A 25,393-nucleotide genomic window follows, 5' to 3' on the forward strand; every position below is an offset into this window, starting at 1 on the left:
CCCTCTAGTCGCTTTGACAACTCATCTAGTCCCTGGGAGGTCGCTTTGTGCCCAGTGTGTCGCTCTATACCCTACCCCCCGCTACCGTGATGTCGCCATGTATCCCTCTGTATTGCCCTCCCCTCTAGTTCCTGTAATGTCAATGTATGCCCCACTGTGCCCATGTGCTCCCTGCCCCATTTCTACACGTCATCAAGTATCCCTCTATGCCCTCCAGCCCCCCGTTCCTGTGTGCCTGTTTGTCACTGTGTACCCCTGCCCTCCTGTCCCTCTGTCCCTGTAATACCGCTATATATCCCTCTGCAACGCCCCCCTCTAATCCCCATGATCTCGATGTGTGCGCCACTGTGCCTGTGTGACCCTGTGTACGCTGCCTTCCTGTTCCCCTTGATGTTGCTATGTATCGCTCTGACCCCAGTCCTGTCCCTGTAAGACCAACCTCCACCGCTGCATCCCCCCTCTATCCGTACCTCACTACTTGCTTCAAAGCGCATTATGCATGAACCATCATATCATATCACTATGCTTACCCTCTACTCTACACCATCACTCAAGAAGAGTACAGCTATACCCCTTGATAAATTCGGACTAGCTGCTCACATACGAACACCTTATCACTCTAATAAAACGCAGCTATATCCCATGACAAACCGGCTTAGCTGCTCACAAAAGCGTCCCACAGGCCTATCGCAGCCAGAACCCGGTCTGGATGTCCACCCACCAGACTGCACACATTCAACTGATATCTCCACCACTACGCCTAATGCTAGGATGCAGCCACCATCCGCCAATTACACCAGCTGCTCATATAACTGGTGCACCAACGCACCCTACAACAGTAGCTCTCTCTTCTCGCTCTACTGACCTGGACTGCAGTCCCCGAGGGCATTCAACCTACCAGCGCTTTAAGGTCATACCAATGATATATAGAGCGCTATATAAATGCCAAATAACATAACATAACATCCAGGAAACGTGTGCAAAAACGTTATGGAAATCATTTCCATGCAGCAGCTTTCGGCATTATGACAGAATACACCTTGCATTATTTATCTAAGGTCTGGTCATTTGATCTCTCCTGTATGTATTTAAATGTTCAAAAACACAAAAACCTACCCAATTACACAGTAAAGCAAACCTGAATTGTATTGTGTGTTTTGAGGCTCGACAGCAGAATTGTCTTTTGATGTTTAATTAAAGACCTAATTTTCTGGAACTATTACTACCTAATGGCATCCCAATGCTACGATACAACAGTGCTGAGAGGCAAGGGCTCAATGCTAAATTCTATACCTAATCTCATGGTCAAATTGTTATTTATATTTCGTGTTTGTCAAAGTGCAGTACATAGAACATATTGATCACAATTATCACCAAACCGAAGTTGGTACTCCTTTATCGACATTGAAAGGAGGAAAGGCTTAGATGGCCATACCAGGATTTTAACCTGCAACCTACAGATCATGCACAGATCGCAGCAGCAAGCGCTCAACCGGCTGATCTGTCATATTGGCTACATCCTTTAACGGTCATTAACAACGAAGTATCAACTTGGGTATATTAATTACATTGTCTAGATGTTGAACGAACCATGCACGAAGCGCTACATAAAGTTAAATACCTATCTGGATTATCACAGCAAAAGGTGTTGCCGAATTTCTACTTGAATTACACACGTAACTCATTTGTTTTTGAACAGCGCTTGCATTTCCTGGAGAGTCAGGTTTTGGAGATTTTAATTGTAGCCTTGAAGATTTGTGATTGGTGTAATGACAATCACTCACCCTTGAGCAAGGACTCTGCTGCCACTGACCATTTATAGTAATGTACCCCATTGACTGCAAGATTGAAAGGATGTAAACTAGACTATGCATACTCTACATTTTACACAGTGTTTTTATAATTGGAGTGTAAATTAAATCATAAGTGTAAAATTATAAGTGTAAAAATGATCTGCCTCTGCAGGATTATGCACATATCACAGAACTTTGAAAAATGAAATTGTGCAATACTGCTTTGCATTCACTATGGAAAAAAATGTGTTACAAAAGATTACTTCTCAATTGCAACTTAGTTTTCCATCCTAAAATGCTAGGAAAATAAATATGCACAGTGCTTCCGTTTGCTCCATGAGCATCTACACACAACATAGCAGAAGCTGAACAGAAAGAAACCACTTCTTTTATCATGGTGTGCAGTTCTTTTTGAAAGGCTTCAGAGTCCTCTGTTAACCCCTTACTTTTTTGTTGGACAGTCCAGTCTACCGCATAACACAGATGGCCTCCAGCAGCGCACTCTACGACTAGAGAGCACAGAAGATTCCACGCAGCCTGATTCCTGACACCAGCCATCCCGGTTCCTGGCATCAGGGCTTTTTACCCTAGAGGGTTTCCGTTGGGGTTCTGCTTTACTCTGGTCTGCATCTTAGGGTCAGGAGAGTCAGAGCCTCTAGGGGGATTTCTCCTCAGTCGCTGCCTTTGGTTCAGGTCAGTGTCGTTTGGATTTATCAAACCTTACTTGTCTGTACATGCCCTTCCATGTGAGTATGGGCGAAAGTGGGCATCCCTGTTGCGACCCCCTCTGAATAGTCCATTGCCCGGCTATCTGTCGGCCACTTCTTTCTCTGGCTGTAGGGTTAGTATATAATTTGACCCAGCGAGTAAAATTAGCACCAAACCCAAAACCCTGCAAAGCTGCATCTATCCACTCCCAGTATACTGAATCAAAAGCTTTAAAATCGCATCTAATGACGCCACCACACATTGCTCAGTGCGGGTGCTGGTCTGGTCAATAATGTGCTGCAATCTCTCCAAGTTCAGGGTAGTATTGCGGACAGGTACAAACCCATTTTGGTACGAATTAATTAAAGTTGGAACACGCATGCGGAGGCGTGCAGCCAACATAGTAGTAAGTAGTTTAACGTCATCATTTAGCATGGCTAAGGGTCTATATGAGTCGCACAGCTCAGCCGGGCTGAAGGATAGGCACCACCAGAGTTTCCCACATGGTGTTTGGAAGTATGATATGATAGGTTAATACCCAGAGGTTTTTAAGCGTGGTTTCTATGCCTGCGTTAAAGGCTTCCTCAAATACCTCTAGTAGTGTGGGAGCTAGAGTGGATTGGTATCATTTATAAAATTCCACCGGGAGGCCATCGATTTACGGCATTTTGCCTGTGGAGAGAGAGGTTATTGCTTCACCGAGCTCCTGGAATTAACCACCCGTGGAGTTTAGCGTTAACCCCCACCCCGCTGTTCTCCCCACTGATCACCTTTAAATGTCCCCTCTTATAGTCTCACCTGATGGTTTGGAAAGATGAGCTCTCCATCCTGCATTGAGCGCAGGGGCACGTAGATAACCAGTTGCTTCACTGGTTCGAAGGAATAGGTGAGTTCCAGAACAATACTGACTCTGAGATTTCCGTCAAGACGCCGTAGGTATATGGTTCGTAAGAGTTCAAATGTCTGACTTTCACTCTTGTCCGATTCCTTGCAGGTTGCAGCTTGACCCTAGCAAAGAGTTCCACGTGGCAACCGGTAACATTCAGGTAAGGATTTGTATTATCCAACAAAGTTCGCTAAAATAATGTCAGTATGTAACCTGTTGCTTTCTCCCTTATTCAGGTGCAGAGAGAAATTATGAAGTCTCGGGGATAATGCCTCCAGCGGTAAAATTAGGCAAGTCTATTGTGGTGAGGAGGATTCTCCTCGTTGGTCCCTTTGTTTCACCTTGCTGTCCTTTTGTTTCCCCTTAGGGGACGGGGTACGGCGAAGATGCGGTGGAGGCTGCGCCAACCCGTGAAGAGGAATAGTACCCCCGGCGGTAAAATCAGGTAAGTCTATGGGGGGTAAATAATATTGCCTCTGTTTATTTCCTTGGCTCACCTTGCTGTTCTTGTGTTCCCCTTAGGTGCCGGAGTGCGGCGGGAACATGCAGGATGCAGTGAATAGTGAAGATGCTGCGAAGGCCGGCGAGTTCAGCGCAGCGCTGCAGCAGGCGAGGCGACGCGCATAAAATAACTTCTTTCTTCCAGCTCGAAGGCGCGGTGGATCGGGAATTCAGGTAAGGATCAAAAGGTATTGCTCTTGTTCTAACCTTTTCTCCTTCTTTCTCCCTTTTTCTAGGAGCTCCAAACTCGAGGCGGGCGTGGCAGAAGGCTGGATGCAGACTTGCAGGCACGGTGAGCATTACGCTGCTGGATGCAGACTAACGCAAAGCGTGTGCTGCTCTTCGTGCGTGGTTTAAATAGCCTCCAAAGTAGTCCCAGGTAAGTATTCCTCCCCGACCCCACCCCAGTAAAAAAAAAAAAATAGTCCCTAGGTAAAGTAGTCCCTACCAAGCCTCTTTTGGCTTGGAGCTCTGCAGCATGGTCTGCATCAGGTAAGTTTTAATCTATGAGCCTGGCGCCTATGGCGCCAGGACTGCACCCAAATGGCCCCTAGCAGGGGTTGTTGAGCTTGCTTGGAATAACTTGATGCCTACTTCCGGGGCTGCTGGACTTGATCTGGATCCCCGGGGGTAGGCATCATGACACTACCATGCTGATAGGCATTGGGACCTGGCCTTCTTGAGTTCACCTTCAGCCAACTGTGCATCAGAGCATGACCTCTCAGGTTTACTTACTTTGGCTTCCAAATCTTCCTAGGGATGCCCCCAGCTCCAGCAATAACCTCACACCTAGTCACTATCTTCAAGGTTTCCCAAACAGTCCCCCAGCTGTCCACGCTACCAACATGGTCTTCTAAAAGGGAGCCTAGCATTGCACAAAGTATTCCCTGAAAAGGGGGTCTGGTGGGGTTTCCGTAGGCATTACCCCATGTGGGAATAGGGTTTCGGGCCGTCCCATGTGACCAATATTGGAGTGTGATCAGATATTGTGCAACCCATATACTCAGCGTTAACAAATTCAGCTAGTTGTCTTGCCCCCACAAAAACAGTCAATCCTGGTATATAACCTATGTGGTGATGAGTAATAGGAGTACTCTCTGGCCTCAGGATGAAATTCTCTCCAAACATCTGCTAGGTCTAAATTAGTAATAATTTTGTTCAGAAAGATAGTAGCTAATGGCAGACCACTCCTAGGGGGAGCAGATCTGTCTAACGTATCACATACACAATTAAAATCACCGCCCCATATGAAAAACAGTGTTTCATTTGGAGGCAATACGTGAGCATAAAGCACTGACCTCCAATGGTATCCTGTGATTGGGAAAGTCAGAGTTCACAATAGATATTTCTGTATTACCAAGATAGCCCCTCAAAATCATACCGACCCTGTGCATCCTTATCTAGGTCCAATAGTCAGAATGGGAGATAATCAGCAACCCATATAAGCACCCCTCTAGCGAATTTAGAACAGGGTGCCCCATACACAGTCCCACCCCATCGGTTTATGACTGCATCATGTTCCTCTGCAGTCAGGTGAATTTCTTCGAGAGCTATGGATATCGTTTTACGGTGCAGGTATGATTTCACTCTATTCCTGCGTATATAGGTGCCGAGGCCCCACACATTCCATGTCAGTAACCTAATTTGTGTCATGGCATATTACATTTAACATTGTGCAGCGGTAATATAAAGCGTACTAGGCACATCTCACCTTTTAGCAAAGCACACATGACAACTCTGTTTCCATAATCAGCACACATGGCGCTATTCGGTTTAAGCCCCCCCTCTCCCCTCAACTCGAGTCTCTTCACCAGTGATAAAATACAACGCAAGCATCATTTCACTGAAAGGGGATTGCAAACACAAACAACAGGCACCTAAACGTGGGGCACAAACAATGTGCAACGGAATTCTCCTGTTCGGACAAACCAGTACCTAACCAGAATGGTAATATCTCCAGGCACCAGTTCAATAGGCCGGCAACAGTTTAATGCGGACGATCCATGTAGGTCGGGCCATCTGGTCAATACCCAGTAGGCGATGATGCCAGCCCCCTTAAATAGCAGCAGTTTCAGCAGCAATTAGCAGGTATCGTCATAGGTCCTTTCCCCAAGGTGTCCGTCTTCCCAAGTGCTACTTTTATTTAGGCATTTATATAGCGCACAAAGCCCAGAGGCATCTAGGCGCTTTTTATTAAGTTATTGGTTACATTCACGATTACAGTTACAGTCATATGTGATAACAAGGAAACCGGTTACAGCCGTAGCTTACAATATTTCCACGTTTTCTGGAGCAGTTCTTCGTTGCAAGAGTTACATGTGTTGTATATGAAGTAGGGTAGTGGACAAATGGGTTAGGACATACAGCACGTGCAGCCGGTATGTTGGAAGTGTCCTTGTGAGCTACATGTGGGAACCCTACGCTTACCCTACACTGATGTATAAGTTAGTTGGGTGAACAGCCTTGTTTTGAGGCCTTTGCGGAAGGACCATAATGATATGTCTGTCCTCAGTGGTAAGGGCATGGAGTTCCAATGTTTGACGGCAAAGGACTGGGAAGCTGGAGCCGCCAGCTTTCTGGCATCTAAATCTGGGAATGGTGATTAGGCTGGAGTAGGTGGCTCAGGTAGACCAGGTGGATTGATTTTTGATATTTGATTGATTAGATATGCATTTGTGTGTCAGTGAGAGGATTTTGTATTTAATTCTATCACATACTGGGAGCCAGTGGGGGTTGCGTCTGGTTGACAAGATGTGTTCATGTTTTAGTATGTAAAGTGCTGCTCTGATCGCATTGTTTTGTACAACTTGCAGTTTGTTATTTCTGGCATTATATCTTGCAAAAAGGGAGTTGCAATAATCGATCCTGGATAGGATCAGTGCTCTTGCAAGCGTGATGCAGTGGTCGGGGGGAAAGGAAAGGCCTGCTAGGTCCGATTAGTTTAGCCACGTAGGCTGCAGAGGAGTATATGGCTGCTTGCCTAGTTAAGGTAAATGTTGAGTCAATGTAGACACCTAGAGTTTTTATCTCCTTGGCCACAACGATGATGTTGCCATTAATGTTGAAGGCTTTGTATATTTGGGGTAGTTTGTTCAGTTTGGCTTGGATACCTAAGATGAGCAGCTCCGTTTTCCCATCATTGATACATAACTCGTTTTGCGCCATCCAAGCTTGGATGGTGAGGTAACTTTTGATAAGTATGTTAGAGTCTGTGTTATAAGAGCCTGTGATAAGTAGTAGTATTTGGGTGTCGTCCGCACAGTTTGTATACGTAATATCCAATTTATCTAGACTATCGAAAAGAGGCTTAGTAAATACATTGTATAATGTAGGTGACACAAAAGATCCCTGGGGCACCCGGCAGGAGACTGGGGTTGGGTTGGTAAGCCCCCATCTCAGGCTTCCACAGTATTGTTGACTTCCAAGTTGTTATGTTCCATCCACATGGACACTGCCTCTAGGCTCTCTAAGAAATGTGCCTTGCCATCATACAATACTTCTATTCTGGCCGGATATATAAGCATATACTTCAGCCCCCTTTGTTGGAGCTGTGCTTGATTGGGACAAATATGTTCCTTGATTGTTGCACAAGGGGGTTGTAGTCTGGGTATATAAGGAGCCCTTCTCAGTCCCTGAAGTTTAATATTTTGGCTATTATTGGGTGAGGATGCAACACAGGTGGAGGTCTCTTCTGAAGAGATCGGCGAGCTCTTTCCACAGTAAATCCCTGTGACAATTTCCCAGGGCCGACCTCCTGGAGGAACAAGTTTTCAGTGTAGGTCGTTGGCTATCTGCCCTCAACACCTTCTGGAATTCCCAGCACCCGTACATTATTCTGACGTGAGCGATTGTCTGCGACCTCAGCTCTCCGCTCCAAGATGTTATTTCTAGTTTCCAATGTTTTCATCCGGAAGACCAAGTCCTCAGTGCTGGTGACTGTGTCTTTTAACAGCGACTCTGCTGTCATCACTCTCTCTGCAAATGATCTCACATCTTGGCAAAGAAGTTGATCAATCTTCACCTCCTCCATTTTGTTTTCAAGGGAGGATCATAGTGCAGCTGTGACCGCCAACACTTTGTCCTCCTGTGAGTCTAGTCACGGTGTCTGAGCCTCATCTGATGTCACCCCTGCTATAGCTTTGGGATTTCGTGGTGTCCCTTGGTTAACAAAAGAATCCTTCATAAGAAACATAGCGGGGAGTGTACGCTGGTGGTGGTACTTCAGTCAGCACAGATTTTCAGCAGAAGTGGACATACATGATGTCAGCAAATACAGAAAGGGTAATGCGTATATTGACTCCGGCTCACCCGTGCATCAGGATCTAATCCAAGTAGTAAGAACCAGATTGTGCCCCAAGGGTTTCAAACCTACAGCAGCAGAATAAGGCTCTGAAAGCAGCTTTGCCGATGCTACTCAACTAATTGTCACCAAATGGGGACTAAAGGACATATCAATCAGTAGCCAGCACGGTCAATGTCCCAATGTACATCAGCACTTCATGATGCGATGTTTCCAGGATCAGCACAGTGCTCACCTTTTCACACACTACTAATGTTTCTTGGGGGCAGTGTCCCGTGGTTCAAGCAACCAGTGTCTGTACTCAACTGGTATGGCAGGGGACCTTGTAGCTGCTAGTCAAAGCCAAATTGGAGCAGTCTGTGTCCGTGCCAGCAGTCACTGGCTATTAATGCAAGCACCGGGCGCAGCCCAGGCAGGAGATCTGGTATGTATCATTAGCTATCATGGCGGTGTATCTCCCAGCATGCGTTCTCACCTTGTTAAGAGTCCTCAGCTTCCAAGCCCTTGTGTGCCCAGGCCAGCCGCGACCCGTACCTTGATGTTCTTTGTGCCGTATTCCAGCTGTGTCAGAGCTGGCGTTCTCTTGTTGACTGCAGTTCCAGTTAACTAGAACCAGAGAGGAACTCCATATACCCCGGGAACTAAATGGAGAAGAACACCAGGGTGTTCCTGTGTGGATTGAATTAAAGGAATTACTTCTAGACAACCAGCAATTACTGGGCTGGCTCATGCAGTGAATAATTGTTAGGAAAGATTTCATATTTGAATGTAATTTTCCCTCCATGTGTCAACCCCCAAACTTTTTGCTGCTGTTCTACACCCTGATCTAACCTTTGCCAGAGTAGCGTAGCCCTCAGCCGCACTCCTCTGGGCTTTCGCTCAATTCTTATGTGGAAACTGACATGCCCCTAAGACAGTCAGTACTGAGAGACTTTGTTTCCCTTAGTCCTTTCCTCATGTTGCAGCTTTTGTGCAACATGTAACAAGAGTGCAATGTAACTTACTTTACCACACCCTTGGGTCTCTAGTCATTCCAAAGGCCCTAGAAACTCTCGCTGGACTTATTATGAACTTTGCAGGTGTGTCAGGGACAGGACTGGTGGCAGCTATCGTTTATCTTATGTTTTGAACCCTTTTTTGCCATGTTATCCGCGCTTACCGTGTTTGGCACGAATAGGTGGCCTGGCTCCAAAATGGCCATGCCATGCAGTTCTTTGTCCTGTCCTTTGGCCATCTTGCCCCTTCACCAGGTCGAGCCGACCTGGGTCAGTCCTTATTTGGTCATGCACTTTCCCCCGAAACCCAAAGCTTTCGCGGGCTTCTGCATGCCTTGTGTGTGTACCTCCAGGATATGGGCTGGGATGTTTGTTCCCAATACACATCCTGCGTCCCAGAGAGTCTGGAGTGTCCTGAATGCCTGGGACCATCGTGGTCCGTGATTGGTCCACGTATGGAGTGAATGTTTGTGAGCAGATCTCCCATTGGGTCCTCTCCGTTTTGGCGCAAAGGGAACTTTGGATAAGAGGAGGCCGAAAACACCACTACCATTTCGATCTCCTGAGTTCACACGTACAAAGGATAAGGAGCCAAGTATCCTGCAACAAGAAGCCGAGGAACCGCTGGAAGGTCTGGCACCCTGAGCCCGCTGTCATCCTCCGAGACACCTCTGCATCTGATCATCCTAGAAGGTCTGCGAAGGCACTTCGACCCATTGGAATAGTGGGATCAACTATTCTCGGCACCTTCATCAAACCCTGCAATTAAGCCTCTTCGAAAGTGTCCCTGGGCCAACCAGTGGGCTGACCATCTTACACGGGACATTTGCTCTGTCACCGCTGCCGTTTCGAGGAAGTCCTTGAAACTTAGTACTAGGGAAATTTAATGAGCAAGGGACCACTTTTTTATTAGGGGCTTGTGGGATGTGGTCAGAACATGATAAGAAAAAACAATTTCCCAGGAACAAGCTACCTATTGGTGTCACACATTTGGGCTTAAGGTCTAGACAAAGATTTGGCACATTTTGACAATAATCTTGTGTTTGAAGCAAATATCACAAGATATAACGCATAGGCTAGTGTTTTACCACAAATATATTAAATTTTATTAATCTTCATAAAATATTGAGCCCGGTGGGTTCAATTATTAAAAGAACACAAAGAACAGTAGAGATAAATCACAATCCTGTTAAATAGCATGAAACAATCATATAGAGATGAAAATGTGAGTCAACTTGTTTCATCCTGATCCTATATCAAAACACTGTTGTTTCTCAAGGTGATGTTAGTAATTCTAAGGGTGACTTGTCAACATGAATATTTTCATAGTGAAGCTATTACAAAAAGTCCCCAGTTGGTACAGTCTGTGGGCATAAGCCCATCTATACAAAGTGTCGACAGGATAGCTCTGTTTCCAGCCTTATAAGTACAAAAAAACAAAAACGTTTTTTATCATTTATAGATGACTGTTGTCCATTCAGCCAGTGTAGGACCAAATAACCTAAAAATAACCTAAAAGTAAGGGGCTATCCGCCCCATATCATCAGAAGATCTTATAAAAGGGCAAAAAACACCCCTAGAGCTGCCTGCCTTGTAAAACAGGACCATACGCAGTTGGAAAAAATCACCTGTGTAACAACCTACACCCCGATCAGTAATGCTTTGAGGAGAACCATTCTCAAACATTGGAAAATGATTAATACTGAAGCTTTTTCTATTCCTCCCCCCCGTTTTGCGTTTAAACGGTTACAAAATATCGGGGATAGATTGGTTCACACGTATCCGAGACAACCCACCACGTCATTGACTCAACCCACATTATGGAGTCTTCCGCCAGTTGTAGGCCATTTTAAATGTGGAAAATGCCTAATGTGCAATTTCACTAAAAATGTCAAAAGCGTTGAAGTAAAAACAGGGACATGGACTTTAAAAACCTTTTCCAACTGTGCAACGAAATGGGTAATCTATTGCATCATTTGTCCATGTAATCTCATGTACATTGGTAAATCCAAACGTACCATCAGAACGAGAATAGGGGAACATCGTTCATGTATCAAAAATAACATCAAAGACAAACCACTAGTAGAACATTACAGTAAAATGAAACACTCTTTCAATGATCTTACCTGGTTTGTCCTACAAACTCTCGATCAACACCCCCGAGGGGGAGACAGGGACCTTAATTTACGCAAATTAGAACAAAAATGGATCCACAAACAAGATTCGGTCAACAGTGGACTAAATTTGTATATCGAATGGAACCTTTTTTTACACAAATAATTACGTGGTAATTTGCTTCACCTTGTTCTTCTTTTTGAACATCCTTATATCTAGGGTCTATTCCGGTCTAAATAATCCCAATCCTGCATCTATGAGAGGTTGCAACAATCTTATTTTATTAAAATGAGTGTGAACATATGATCTTCAACAACATCTCTGACCGGTTCTTATCTTACAATGACACCAACATTTCGCCTCTTTTGATATATACAACATTTTGCCATGCGGTTAGCCTGACCTTATAATGGCGGTATAGCCATGCGGTTAGCCTGACTTTGTAATGGCGGTATAGCCATGCGGTCAGCCTGACTTTGTAATGGCGGTATATATTTTACATAACAAGTCTTTTTAAGACGTCCGGGGTATAGTTCTATTCCATCTGGCCAGACGTCATCACGTCAGCGGCAGGTCCCTAACCTTTAAAAAGATGTAAAAAAGATCACATGACCGTCGAGACGTTCCTTACAGACAACGCGATCGTCTGAGGTAGAGAAGCAGTAGTCCCGTTCTCTTCGCAATAGTAAGTCTTTCTGCATACGGAGTTGCCTTACACCGTAGCACACACTAGAAAAGTTTTATCTTACAACTTTCTATGTGCCTTTGTTATCTTTCAGCACGGGCTTTTTCCTTAACGGCGTTTGAAACAAATGTTACTATTTCTGCATCACGCCGGCTATTCTACTAACTTTCCGCCGATGGCATCTTTTTCAGCGCTCACGGAAGGTAGGAAGAGTGACACATGCCTTCATCCTAATACGTAGGTTATTAGTAATAAATAATCTTTTGGAGATAGTGCCATCACATCTCATGTGCATTATAGGCACTCTTCCCCCCCCCCTTTTTTCCATTTCAGCCATGGAAGGTCATTTGTTGAAACATTCCGTTGTTACAGAAATGGAGGAGGTACTTTAAGACCTCGAAATAACCCTTTGGGAAAATTAACAAACTTCAGCTACACTATAAGGTACTAAAAACAACACACACCTTGTTACAATGAAATGATCAACAAAAGTAGAATTATGCAAAAATAGGAAATGTATGTGCACATTAAGGTGTTCCAAAAGTGACAACAAAAACAACACAAAATAACTTACTTAATTTAATTCTGTCATAGTCGTACATAAAAAATCACGCAGAGATTTCTTCTTGGGTGCACAATGATCAAGAGAAGACAGGGCAGGTCATAGAAATGGTGATGAGGCATGTTTATGAATGATATTTCAAACACAGCTAGTTTTTAATCTATTGGTTTGTCTGTCTTTAGAGATATTCCAGTTAACATTCGAAACCCACTGTGAAGACGCTGAGGTTTGGGTCAAAAACACCTTTCTAACGTGTCCTGATGAAAGCCTTATTTGGTCCTACACTGGCTGAATGGACAACAGTCATCTATAAATGATAAAAAACGTTTTTGTTTTTTTGTACTTATAAGGCTGGAAACAGAGCTATCCTGTCAACACTTTGTATAGATGGGCTTATGCCCACAGACTGTACCAACTGGGGACTTTTTGTAATAGCTTCACTATGAAAATATTCATGTTGACAAGTCACCCTTAGAATTACTAACATCACCTTGAGAAACAACAGTGTTTTGATATAGGATCAGGATGAAACAAGTTGACTCACATTTTCATCTCTATATGATTGTTTCATGCTATTTAACAGGATTGTGATTTATCTCTACTGTTCTTTGTGTTCTTTTAATAATTGAACCCACCGGGCTCAATATTTTATGAAGATTAATAAAATTTAATATATTTGTGGTAAAACACTAGCCTATGCGTTATATCTTGTGATATTTGCTTCAAACACAAGATTATTGTCAAAATGTGCCAAATCTTTGTCTAGATCTTAAGCCCAAATGTGTGACACCAATAGGTAGCTTGTTCCTGGGAAATTGTTTTTTCTTATCTTGAAACTTAGTATCCTGCTTGCTCTGTGTCCCCGGCACCCTCACACCGAATTTCGTACACTTGGCATTCCCAGGTCTGAAGTGAGATGAGTGCGCCCGGACCGGTGTAAAGGCGGTTACCGTGTTGCCCTGCTGCGGCAACGACCTGTGCAAGTTTGCTGCACTTGTGACCCCCTTGACCCTGAAACCTGCTACCGCAGAAACTACACGGTGTCGAGACGTCCTGCTTGTCGCATCCAAACCTGCCAGCAAAGTGAACTGAACTGGCGAAGTCTGGGTCTGCCTGCGTCGGGGACCGGTGAGTAGTCCATACCCCAACTGGTGGCCCCTAGCGCAGGAACCCATTTTTTTTCTACCGCTGTTGCGAAATAGCGGCTCCGTCCCGCACTCTCCCCCTGCCTGCAAGTGGTCGTCTTGCAGGAGTAGTGGGGACTTGTTCTTCATCGCCTCATCCACCTTCCTGAACTGTCAGAGACCCTTGAAGAGGCCCTCTTTTGTCCATTGGCACAAGCACGTGCATGTACTATTGAGCATAAGGCTCCTCTCTTCGTAGGGCTTGGACTACCTCTTAGTTAGGTGAATTCCTGATGTCGAACTGGGTCTAATGATTACTTGCACTGCCTGTTTTCCTCCCCATCTAGGTGGTCTACATATTTTGTGCTCTTAACTCCTTAGACCCCTCGGTCTTGTATATATATTGTATTGATTGTGATGTGTTGGTTTACTTCAGTATTATTGTGATTCTTTGCTATGGTCGATGTTACAAAGACCTTGTAATAAATGTGTCTATATTTTTAATATAACACCTGTCTGGAGTAATTTGTAAGTGTCCTTGCTTTGTGTGCTCATTGAGGTCTTTCAGTCACCCTCACCCCTCTTGAGACTTAGTCTTGAATGCCGCCATCGCTAACCTGATTGGTCTGGCTTGTCCAGAGGTTACCCTGTTCCAAGAAACTAGGCTGGCCTTCTGAACCTCTGGCCCTCCAGGTCAGAGTTCAGAAATCCATCTTAAATTGGTGTACAGCGGTGGGATAGGACTGAAGGAGTCCAGTGTTACGCACGAGCTAAGGTATTTCGAGTTATTCCTACCAGGACACATAGTGAATTGTCATAGTATAACTTTTAAAAGGCCATAGTCCTATCTAACAGTATGGAAACAAGTTCCTTGTTAACTTTAAATGCTTCGAAATCCGACACATTGAGAAAGATGTAGGCACAAAAGTAGAAATGATCCAGAGAATCATGGACTGGCAAGAAGCTCAGCTTAGAGCTATAGCTTCCGAGGACAGTGCAGAAGGAGGTGGGGCTGCTCTCACTGGTAGAACTAATGGTTCTGCAGCTGCACTGATCCACAGCGACCATGAGGACATGGAGGATGTAATGTCTAATGTTTCCTCTGCCAGTGCTGATGGGAAGGCCATACTTGAATTCAAGAAACAAGAGCTGCTGTTTAGGCAGAAGGAGCTTGAATTCAACATAGCCAAACTAAAGATAAAGGAGGCAGAAAAACAAAAAAGACAGGGATCACCAGTTGGAACTGGCCAAGCTCCAAGTTGCCAATGGATCCAATAGTCCTGGACATGGGTCTGGGGCCTCTTCTCATCCAAGGTTTCCAAAAGATCTGCTCAGTGTGTATGAGGAAAAGAATGACATTATGGAGTGGCTGAATACATTTAAGTATGCAGGTGAAGTTCAACAAGTTGACAATGCTGACAAAATTGCCTGGTTACTTAGCAGACTACCCCATTCTGGCTGCAGTGCCATTATGGAAATGTCGAAAGCTGAGAGAGCAGATTTTGCAATGTTGAAGCAAACTCTCATCTTAAAGTTTGGAAAGACTCGTGCCCAATACTTAAAAAGATTCAGAGAGTATAAGAAAAAAGGTGGTGGTACTTGGGTTTCTTATGTAACTGAATCCTTAAAAACGTAACTGGCTGGGTCGAAGGTTATAAGGTTTCTACCTTTGAAGGTATGATAAGTCTTGTCATGCTGGAACATATCATCTTCTTCCCCTGAGCTTAAGCAGCATTTGGCAGATTCCAAGGAGATAGATCCTAAGAAGCTAGCCATTGCAGCAGATTTATGGGTGTCACATCGAGTGTCCCGTAAGGACAAGACTCATCCTGGCAAGCGGGAGGGAGGGGAAAAAAACAAAGATAAGGAAGGTGGGGAAACTGATAAATCTCCTTCCCAAAAAGGCCATAAAAAGAAAAATAAGGGTAAGACACAAGAGAACTCACAGGGTAGTGGAGGTCAGTCACCGAAACCGAACTCTGGTTATAATAAGCCTCCCTATGTGAACAGACCCAATGGATCTTGTTTTGCTTGTGGAGCAACTGACCATGTGAAGGGGGATCCCAGATGTAAGGTCAAAACCTTGGGGGTACACTCTGCTAATCTGGCCTTCTCCTCCTACGAGGAAGAAGAGATTGCCGGAGCATCCTTCTCCTCAGACTCCTTACCCAGTGGGATAGAAGCTGAGGGAGTTTTAGTTTCCCTGGGTTCCTGGGAGCCTAAAGTCTCAGAGGCTTATGCTAGGATTCCGGATAACACCAAGCACTTCTTTAAGGACAGTGTGCTGATCAATTAAGTAGATACTCCAGCTCTTAGGGATAGTGGGTGCAGTCGGACTGTAGTGGATTCTACCTTGGTAGACCCAGAGGAAGTTGCCAGAGCTCCTCTAATGCCCACTAAGTTCGCTGACGGCCCACCTCTCATGTTCCAGGTAATACCTGTAAATCTTATCATCAATGGTACAGCAGTCAGGATTCCAGTGGGCATTCAGAGGAGTGTCCCAGGAAAGGTCTTGTTGGGCAATGATCTCAGAGCTTGTGGGAGACACTGCTGACAGACCCTGCACAAGGTCTCAAACAAGGGCAGCACTGGCCAAGACCAATGCTCTGCCCCAGCCAAAGGGGAAACCCGAGGCTAAAGGAGTCAAAAAAACAAAAAGAGGCAAAGAGAATATTCCCCCTAACTCGCCTACCACTGAGGTGGAGGTAGTTGGTCAATCACCCGGACCTGACGAGGAGGTGGTGATGCCTGAAGTATTTAACCCCAATGACCATCCTGAACTAAACGATTTGTTAGTAGAAGGTGGTCCTGACAGGGAAGAATTCAGTAAAGGCCAACGTGAGTGCCCATCTCTGGAAGGCCTAAGGAGACAGGCCTGCTCCAAGCTTGAGGGTGAACCTCCTGGGAAGCATCGGATTTATTGGGAAGGTGGGCTCCTGTATAGTGAGCCTACACGAGACCATAGTAGGTTGGTGGTTCCTCTTGCTGTAAGACCCTTCCTCCTGCAGCTGGCGCATGAAGTGCCCCTTGCTGGTCACCTTGGTATTAACAGGACCAAGCAAAGGTTATCCATGCACTTCTACTGGCCCAAGATGGGGGTGCAAGTAGAAAGTCACTGCAGGAGTTGTGCCTCCTGCCAGTTATCTGGTAAGAGTGGTTCAACAATCCAAGCTCCATTGGTATCACTCCCAGCTGTGAGGGTACCATTTGAGAGGATAGGGATCAAAATTGTTGGCCCCCTTGGCCCCCAAACATCCTCAGGCAATAGGTTTATCCTGGTGCTGGTCGACCATGCCACCAGGTATCCTAAGGTCATCCCATTGAAAACTGACTGCCAAGTCAGTTGCAAAAGCTTTACTTGGCATCTTTACTAGGGTTGGCTTCCCTAAAGAAGTTGTGTCCGACAGGGGCAGCAACTTTATGTCAAAGTATATGCAGCTATGTGGAAGGAATGTGGGGTCACCTATAAGTTTTCTTCTGCATCCACCCCCAGACCAATGGTGTGGTGGAACAGTTTAACAGGACCTTGAAAAGTATGATTGGGGCTTTGGAAGAACCTCAAAGAAGAAAATGGGATCTTCTTTTAGCATGCTTGCTGTTTGCCTACAGAGAGGTGCCACAAGAGGGTGTTGGCTTCAGCCCCTTTGAACTTCCGTTTGGTCACCCTGTGCGGGGAACCTTAGCCATAGTCAAGGAGGGATGGGAGATGCCCACTCCCCCCATTACTACCAACGCAGTAGACTATGTGTTAGGGCTCAGAAAAAAGATGGTACTCCTGATGGGTCTGGCTAGTGACAAGTTGAAGGCAGGACAAGCACTGGTGAAACATTGGTAAGACCAGAAGGCTTCCCTCATCAACTTTACACCTGGTCAGAAAGTCCTGATCATGAATCCCATAAGGCCTAGAGCTTTACAGGACAAATGGTCAGGCCCTTACACAGTGGTGGAGTCACTGGGTGAGGTCAACTATTTAGTGGACCTTGGAAGGCCTAGACATGCTCCAAAAGTGTTCCATGTAAATAGACTGAAGGCTTTCATCCCAAGAGTTGAAATCGCAGCACTGCTATTGGCTTCAGACGTGGAGGAAGAGGAGTCTGAACCTCTTTCTGACCTATTCCAAAGCAGTCCTTCAGATAACTCCATTCAGGGTGTCTGAGTGGCCCCTCACCTGACTTCTGATCAGCAGGCCGAGGTGGGAAGTTTGCTTTGGCAATTTTCCCCCCTGTTTTCGCAGTCCCATGGTTTGACACCTTGGTGCAAACATAACCGACACAGGAGACACTTTACCTACCAAAAGTAGGAGATACAGAATGTCAGACAAAGTACGGTCTTACATTAAGACAGAGGTCAACAAAATGTTGGATCTTGGGGTGATTGAACCCTCTAGTAGTCCTTGGTCCAGCCATGTGGTTTTGGTTCCAAAAGCAGGTACTTCTGAATTGAGGTTCTGTGTGCTGTCACCAAGACAGATGCACACCCCTTGCCTAGAACAGATGAGCTGGTGGATACCTTGGGTGCCTCCAAGTACCTCAGCACGTTTGACTTCACTGCAGGCTATTGGCAAATAGCCCTTGCAGAACATGCCAAGGAGAAGACAGCTTTCTCAATGCCAGAGGGCCTTTACCAGTTCAGGGTAATGCCTTTTGGATTGAAGAATGCACCTGCCACATTCCAGAGGCCTGTGAATCATGTGTTAAATAGGTTGGATGCATTCTGTCTTGCTTATCTGGATGATATAGCAGTTTTCAGTGCCACCTGGGAAGACCATGTGAAACACTTCGGGATTGTGTTACAGGCTCTTCAGAAGGCCCACTTGACCATGAAGGCCAGTAAATGCCAGATTGGACAAGGTTCAGTGGTTTACCTTGGACATGAAGTAGGTGGAGGGAGGATACAGCCTCTACCCAGTAAAGTACAAGCAGTACAAGACTGGCCTACCCCCACTACACAGACCAAAGTGAGAGCCTTCTTAGGACTCACTGGGTACTACGGATATTTCATGGCAGATTATGGCACCATAGCTGCCCCTCTGACTGCCCTCACTACTCCAAAGAAACCCAAGAAAGCAACTTGGACTGAAGAGTGTGAGAAGGCCTTCCGTGGCTTAAAAGACTCCTTGTGCCAGACCCCTGTGCTCAGGGTCCCCGATTACCAAAGACCTATTGTGCAGACTGATGCCTCTGACACTGGGATAGGAGCTGTACTATCGCAAGTAGATGAGAAGGGTAAGGAACACCCGATTGGCTTCATTAGTCGCCAGCTTAAGGACAGAGAGCTCAGATGGTCCACAGTAGAGAAAGAATGTTTCTCCGTTGTGTGGGCCCTACGGAAGCTGAGGCCCTACCTCTATGGGACTCACTTCACTGTGCAAACTGACCATAAGCCCTTAAAGTGGCTAATGAACATGAAGGGAGAGAATCCAAAGTTGCTTAGGTGGTCCATAAGTCTGCAAGGCTTTGACTTCACTATTGAGCATAGGCCAGGTATCCAACATAACAATGCTGATGGGTTGTCCAGAATGTTTAACTGACCTAAACAAGAAACTCATCCAGGGGTGGATTAGTTCCCCCTGTCCTTAGTCTGGGGAGGGCGAGTGTTAGGAAAGATTTCATATTTGAATGTAATTTTTCCTCCATGTGTCAACCCACAAACGTTTTGCTGCTGTTCTACACCCTAGTCTAACCTTTGCCAGAGTAGCGCAGCCCTCAGCCGCACTCCTCTGGGCTTTCGCTCAATTCTTATAGGGAAACTGACATGCCTTTAAGACAGTCAGTACTAGGAGACTTTGTTTCCCTTAGTCCTTTCCTCATGTTGCGCTTGTCCCGCAGGCAGAAACAGGGGCTATAGCTCACTCAATGCCACAGAGGGAAGGCGGCAGCCATCTTGGATCTCCCTGCTCAGGTCCCGGTGCAATCTCTCCCAGAGCCGCCAAGCACCAGTTTTGCATTTAGGAAGCCGCTCGGGCAGCACACCAGTTTCAGTTTTCAAATGGGGGACCCATAAAGACTCTCACCATTCACTGTAAGCGCTGCATAAAGTGGGAGCTCTGACTAAGCACGTCCTCACTACATGAGACTAGGCCACGCCCCCATAACACGTACCACACTATGCACTTCATCTGCTGCTCACCCACCAGCACGGGCATCCCAGCACTTACCCCAGCCCCACTTACCCTCTTCTCGCTGTGCTAGCACGTTCTGAATACTCCCAAGGCATAGTAGGTTCATCTTTATCTTCCACTGTATTCATTGTTTTCAATCCCATTCTCCCTCCCTGTTGCCCTGTGGGTGCTTTGAAACAGAATTGACACTGTATAAGCGCAAATAAATAAAGGTTTGGTCCTGCAGCTTCCCCTCTTTGGAGATCAGCAATCAGTCTCTGGACATCATCTCCCATTGATTTTCCATGGTTCAAAATCACTGGGATCCAAAAAGCTTCTAGAAGAGCCTCGGTAGGTTGACACCCACAGCTACCAGGAGCTGCTTTTGGCTCCTCACACCAACTGGTGCCATACAAATATGCCTATTGGACATGAACTATGTGTTTGGGAATTTGCATTAAAGTGCAATATTAAACCACTAGAAGACATGTAAAGCATGAATGGTCATATGTACTGAACACAAAGATATAATTGCATCTCTTTTTGAACGTTAGATTTGCTGCATACTATGCATATCCGCCCCATTGTGCATCACAGAGAGAGCATAAGGAAAGTCGTATCACAGAAAAAGAAGTGGCAGCATAGAAATGTGTTGCGAGACAGTATCAAGATACTAATGCAGTAACATATGTAGTGGCAGAGTTATGAAATGCCACCAAAGACAGGTAAAGACTACATGAGACATAGCAGCAAGACAGAAGAAATAAAAAGGGAAAGCAATTTAAAGAGAACATATAAAGTGAAGCAACATGGCAAGAAAAGGCAGGATTCAGCAGAAACAATCAGCAATAGAGTACAAGGCATAGCAATAGAAAGAGGGGTTCAAGGAATGTGTATTTTTGTGGGCGTGTGGCACAGTATGGGGAAAAAAGCGAGCTCTGCCATCTTTTAGGTACTGAGTGGTAGAGAAATTCTATACTCATGACTCCAAATGTTGTAGCATGTTACATATGGGTAATGTTTCCATGGGTTGACTTCTACAAGTAGACAAAAAAATATATATATATCAAACCTAACAGCTAATGGCATGCCATATCCCAAAGTCTTTCTGATTACACAGTTCACACGGATGACAATATAGAAAGGACAGAAGAGGTCCTAGTACAATTGTGGTTTGAGCAGACAGTCAAGTTTGGTCCCAATAATGCACTGAATATTATCTTGCGTTTGGAAACTCTGCAACAAACGAAACTCAGCAACAGCATGCACGTCAGAAAATAAGGCATTAGGGGGGGCAAGGACAAAAGTGGGGGGCGCCTATGAAAGGTAATGTGTGACGTCACAAGCACTCCTGAAGAGAGGCTTTTGACAGCCCACTGCACCCCCCTCCCCCCCCGATCAGAATGCAGGCACGGAACCATTCAGTGACTAATGCCCAATCATTAGCAGTTTTGTGTGCTACATTCTGATGGAGGGGCTGCAAGCTGCTCTGCACACTAGGGAGATCGCTGTGCAGAAGCCGGGCAGAAACACCCGAGAAGTGGCTCGTGCTCATGTTCATACCGATGCCAGAATGCATACCAAGATCACTGCTAGCTTTGAGACAAAACGAGAGTATTTGCTGTGTGATATGCAGACATTTGGCTTACGAGTGTCACAAATAACCGCACGAATAGAGAACACGGCCACTGCTAGCCTTAGGTAGCGGGGGCACAAGATTTCAGAGGGGGGGGTCACGCCCCCCACCACAGGCCCACCTAGCGACGCCACTGAATACAGGGACTTGCAACGGCCTTGCAAATACCTCGAGATATTAGAGCAACTTTAATTTTGGCAGATATTAACATCCCGGATCATACTCAAACCAACCAAATGACGGATCAATATTGTCTCAGCAAATGCTGATAGGACAGACTCGAAAGAGAGTAAAATGTATCCACATTGACATAAAGAAAAGCTCTGGAATCTCCAGTCAACAACTAATTATGCAATCCCTTGCCAAAACGATCACTCTGCAGAAACGTATTTGCCTGCTACCATTAGCCTAACACTGCCTCCCTTAACGGTACAGAAAAATTGCTCTGCACACTTGATTACATACCCGCATTAGAAGAGCTCATTGCCTACGACAGCATATATGTATCTTCACAGATCTAAATAACAGTTCCCGCATGGCAATATAAATGTATAAACTATGCAATATTTCAAAAGTCACAAATGATCATTACAAAATCCGATTGCCACTACTTTTTCGGCGGACAGACTAACTTTCATATCAGGGGAAACGAGACGACCGATCAGGGTTCTAAAGTGTCACGAACTAGTGGATATTAACTCCTTTTTGTAGCATAAAACAGCCAGTCTAGTTAGACACGAACAACTACCAGGGGCTACTTTGGACTTCACAAGCCAACTGATGCAAGACAAGCATTCCCACCCAACATTAATGTTGAGTGTTGGGGAATGTGTATTAGAAGGCATTACACTATTTGGAAAACTTTTAAAGCACAATTGTTTATGTAAGTGGGAAAAAGTGATTTGATTGTCGCCCTTGTAGGCGCGGAGATTACTGTGCAGAAAAACGCAACTTCCAGATCTGGGTAGTAATAAAAACATAATGTAAAACACAGTCAAGAGCAAAGTATGACTTGACAGGACTAGAAGGTGGGAGGTCGAAAAGAATGATCAATGCTATTATTTTGGAAAAATAGGGGCGGGGGTACAGCTGATCATGAGTACATTCACTGGTTAGCTATCTTCAGTGAATCGTAGTCTAAAGCATCTACTTGGTCTTCAGCGGCTAAGGCGGGCGTACAGGCACGTCACAATGTATACTGCAGGTCATTAAGGGAGGAAGTGGAATGAGTGCGCTACTAGCAGTGAAGCACACAATGTACGCACGTGTGCATGAAAAGAAACAGAGGATGCCTGCGTGCATTGGCAGAACTGTCATCGGTCTGATACAATGCGTGTTGGCTGAAATGGTGGTCAAGTCGGTCCCTTTTTAACCACCAACTCAAAGCAAAAACTGACATTACATCTAAAGTGTACAAAATACCAGTCTAGTTTTGCAGCGTAATTTGCAGATGTACCTTTAGGTGGACGTTGGCATCCCCGTTTTCTGAAGCATGAAATCTACATACGAAAACTAATTTGTCAGGCAATGAGCCAGATTCTTTTAAATAGATGCCTGCATGACTAAAGCAACCAGCATGGGGTTTTCACAGCCAAAACATTTAAAGCGTTTAGCTGATATTGTGTACGGAAAACATGAAGCAGCAGCTGTACCAATAGGTACACTGTTGTCACAGTGAGATCGCTCCCTCCCTCTACCATAGAAACACAGACTTTATACCGAACTTCTTATCACAGTCTTGGATCCATGGACATATAGACACTGGAGAATGCATCACATCTCATGGGCCCCACTTTAGCAATTACCCTCCTCTCCGGCCATCGGAGAAGTGAGTTGCAGTGGGGTGGGTATTATGGGACTCGGGCGAAGATGAAAGGTTCTTACCTTGCTCCTGTGGCACCCTGCAGCCGGGACACTTCTCCACTCCTAGGTACGGGCTTCACGCCCGCTGTTACGGCTGCGCAAGCAATGGCAACACTCTAGTGCGGTCTATAGAGTTGAAGGGTCTGCGCTACGCGCGCCCAAGTAGCTGCTGTGCTGCTGGCATAGGACTTGTGTTGCTCAGCGCGCTCAAAAGGTGACAGAGCGCTTAGGGCCTTTCTGGGGTCAGCAGTTACAGGTCCCTGTTCAGGGAAGAGGCGTCGTGAAGCCGCGTGTCGGCCATCTTACTAAGGGCGCCGACTTATGTTTGACGGTATAGTTCTTTGATGTGCTTCTAATTTAAAGTTACGTCGCTCAGCGCTGTATTAGGACTCTGGAGGCGTGTCAATAGTGGCCTCTCCTCCAGCAAAAGAGCGGTAATTTTGCTGAATTTCTGCGTGACATTCCCATGTATAAGTCCTCGCAAGATGGCCAACGCGCAGGTACTAGTAAAACGGCAGTAGCGCTGCAGCACTAGCTTCTCCCCAGTGACGGTGGAGCGCGGTTTCTCAAACGTACTGACGTATGTTAATTAAGTCGCCCTCTAGTGACAAGCAGCCTTAAGCTACACAATTGCAGGTTCTCGCGAGACCTCACGCCCGTTCCCATTAAGAGTTAGCGCGGATTTTTAAAAACTCTTTGGAAAGAGTGACAAGCAAGTCTGGTTCTCTGTGTTTTTCAGCCGACTGGCCGCCGCAGTACTTACTGCCAGAGCACCTGTTCTCTCCGACTTCATTTGTGAGATGATGCAGTTGAACGTTGATGGCACCATCATCTTCAGTCCGACGACGGCGTGGTCTGTTTTCCAGGGGCGCCACATGTGACGTCACGATTTGTGACGTAGCAAGACGATTTTTGTGCCTGACCCTGTACCTATCCTATGTACTCCCCGGTGGGGGGGGGGGCATACGAGTCCGTCTCATTAACACGGAGAATAATGCCGATATTGTCTTAACCTGTATGGATATTGAAAACTCGGCATTTCTTTTCATCGTACTCGTCAGGACTAGCAAACCTGGCCGCATATGCACAGTGCAACTTATTCATTGGAATAATCTTCAATAAGGGGAGGATGGGCCTGCAGAAGATGGGGTAGAAAGGAGGGTGATCTTGCTTTTCAGGTTTGGAGTCAATGTTTAATTCAGATGACTAAGAACATCTACCTGCATATGTTAACACAAATGCATTCATCTGGTTCAGCTAAAGCTTTTCAAATGCAAAAGTGCAGCAGGAAATGGAGACTAGCTTTTTTTGCGACACACATAATTTGTTGGTGTAGTTTTGAAACATTACCTTGAAGTCCCGCTTCCTCGTCCCTGTGCTTGTACTGTCCTAACCTCCATATAAGGAACCCATTCAATCTTGTCCCACCCCTCTCCCCTGAGGACGTAACACTCGGCCACCACAATGCATCACTTTGCATTTTTTTTACCATCATGACAGGAACGCCTGTGGGCGGCTGTGCTGCTCCCTTTCTCCCTGCACCATCTGCTGAGCTATTGGGGAGGAGGAGGAGGGGCATGTCTCCTGGGTTCCCTGCTAGACGGGCCTCTCTCAAGGTTGTGTTGGAACTCCTCAGCAACCCGGCATGGCGGTTCCTGCCAAGGGTGGTCTGTCTGGAACATTAAGTTGCTCCATTTCTGCATGCAGGAGAGAAAGAGGCCCTCGTCTCCCTGTGAGGATATGTGTCTCTAGACTGGGTGCACCAATGGTGCATTCTGGCATGTGCTCGGCCTGGTGGAGGCTGTTGGGAGAGGGGACAGTTATCCCTCTTCTGTGCAGGTGTCTTAACTTTGATTCTCAGAGTTCAGACCTTGTCTTTGGCTCTGGCTGGTGCTTTGCGCTCCCAGCGCCATCCCCAGTTGCTGCAGTGCTGGGGCTTGTCTGGGTCACAGATTAAATGTTTGAAGCCATGGGTAAAATTGGGTGTTTTCAGAGCTCTGCGGTGCCTTCAGGGTGGCTTTAGGTTTCAGAGCTTCCTCAGAGGGCAGGTATGGACCACAGTCTCCGCCTTAATCAGCAAACATAAAAAAAGCTCAACTTCTTTTGGGTCATGATTTTATCTGCT

At 45.8% G+C, this 25,393-nt stretch overlaps 1 protein-coding gene across 2 annotated transcripts in view; it reads right to left on the reverse strand.

Moving 5' to 3' along the window:
- AHCTF1 (AT-hook containing transcription factor 1) overlaps positions 1-23,776 on the reverse strand; it is a 2,174,249-nt gene extending 2,150,473 nt beyond the window's left edge. For both annotated transcript variants that reach the window (XM_069607832.1, XM_069607831.1), the window contains exon 1: positions 23,290-23,776. The gene's annotated coding sequence lies outside the window, so the exon portion shown is untranslated. The remainder of the gene's footprint in view (positions 1-23,289) is intronic.
- Between the last annotated feature and the right edge of the window lie 1,617 nt (positions 23,777-25,393).

The sequence above is a fragment of the Ambystoma mexicanum genome, chromosome 4q (genome assembly GCF_040938575.1).
Source record: "Ambystoma mexicanum isolate Mex_15411 chromosome 4q, UKY_AmexF1_1, whole genome shotgun sequence".
Lineage (NCBI taxonomy): Eukaryota > Metazoa > Chordata > Amphibia > Caudata > Ambystomatidae > Ambystoma > Ambystoma mexicanum.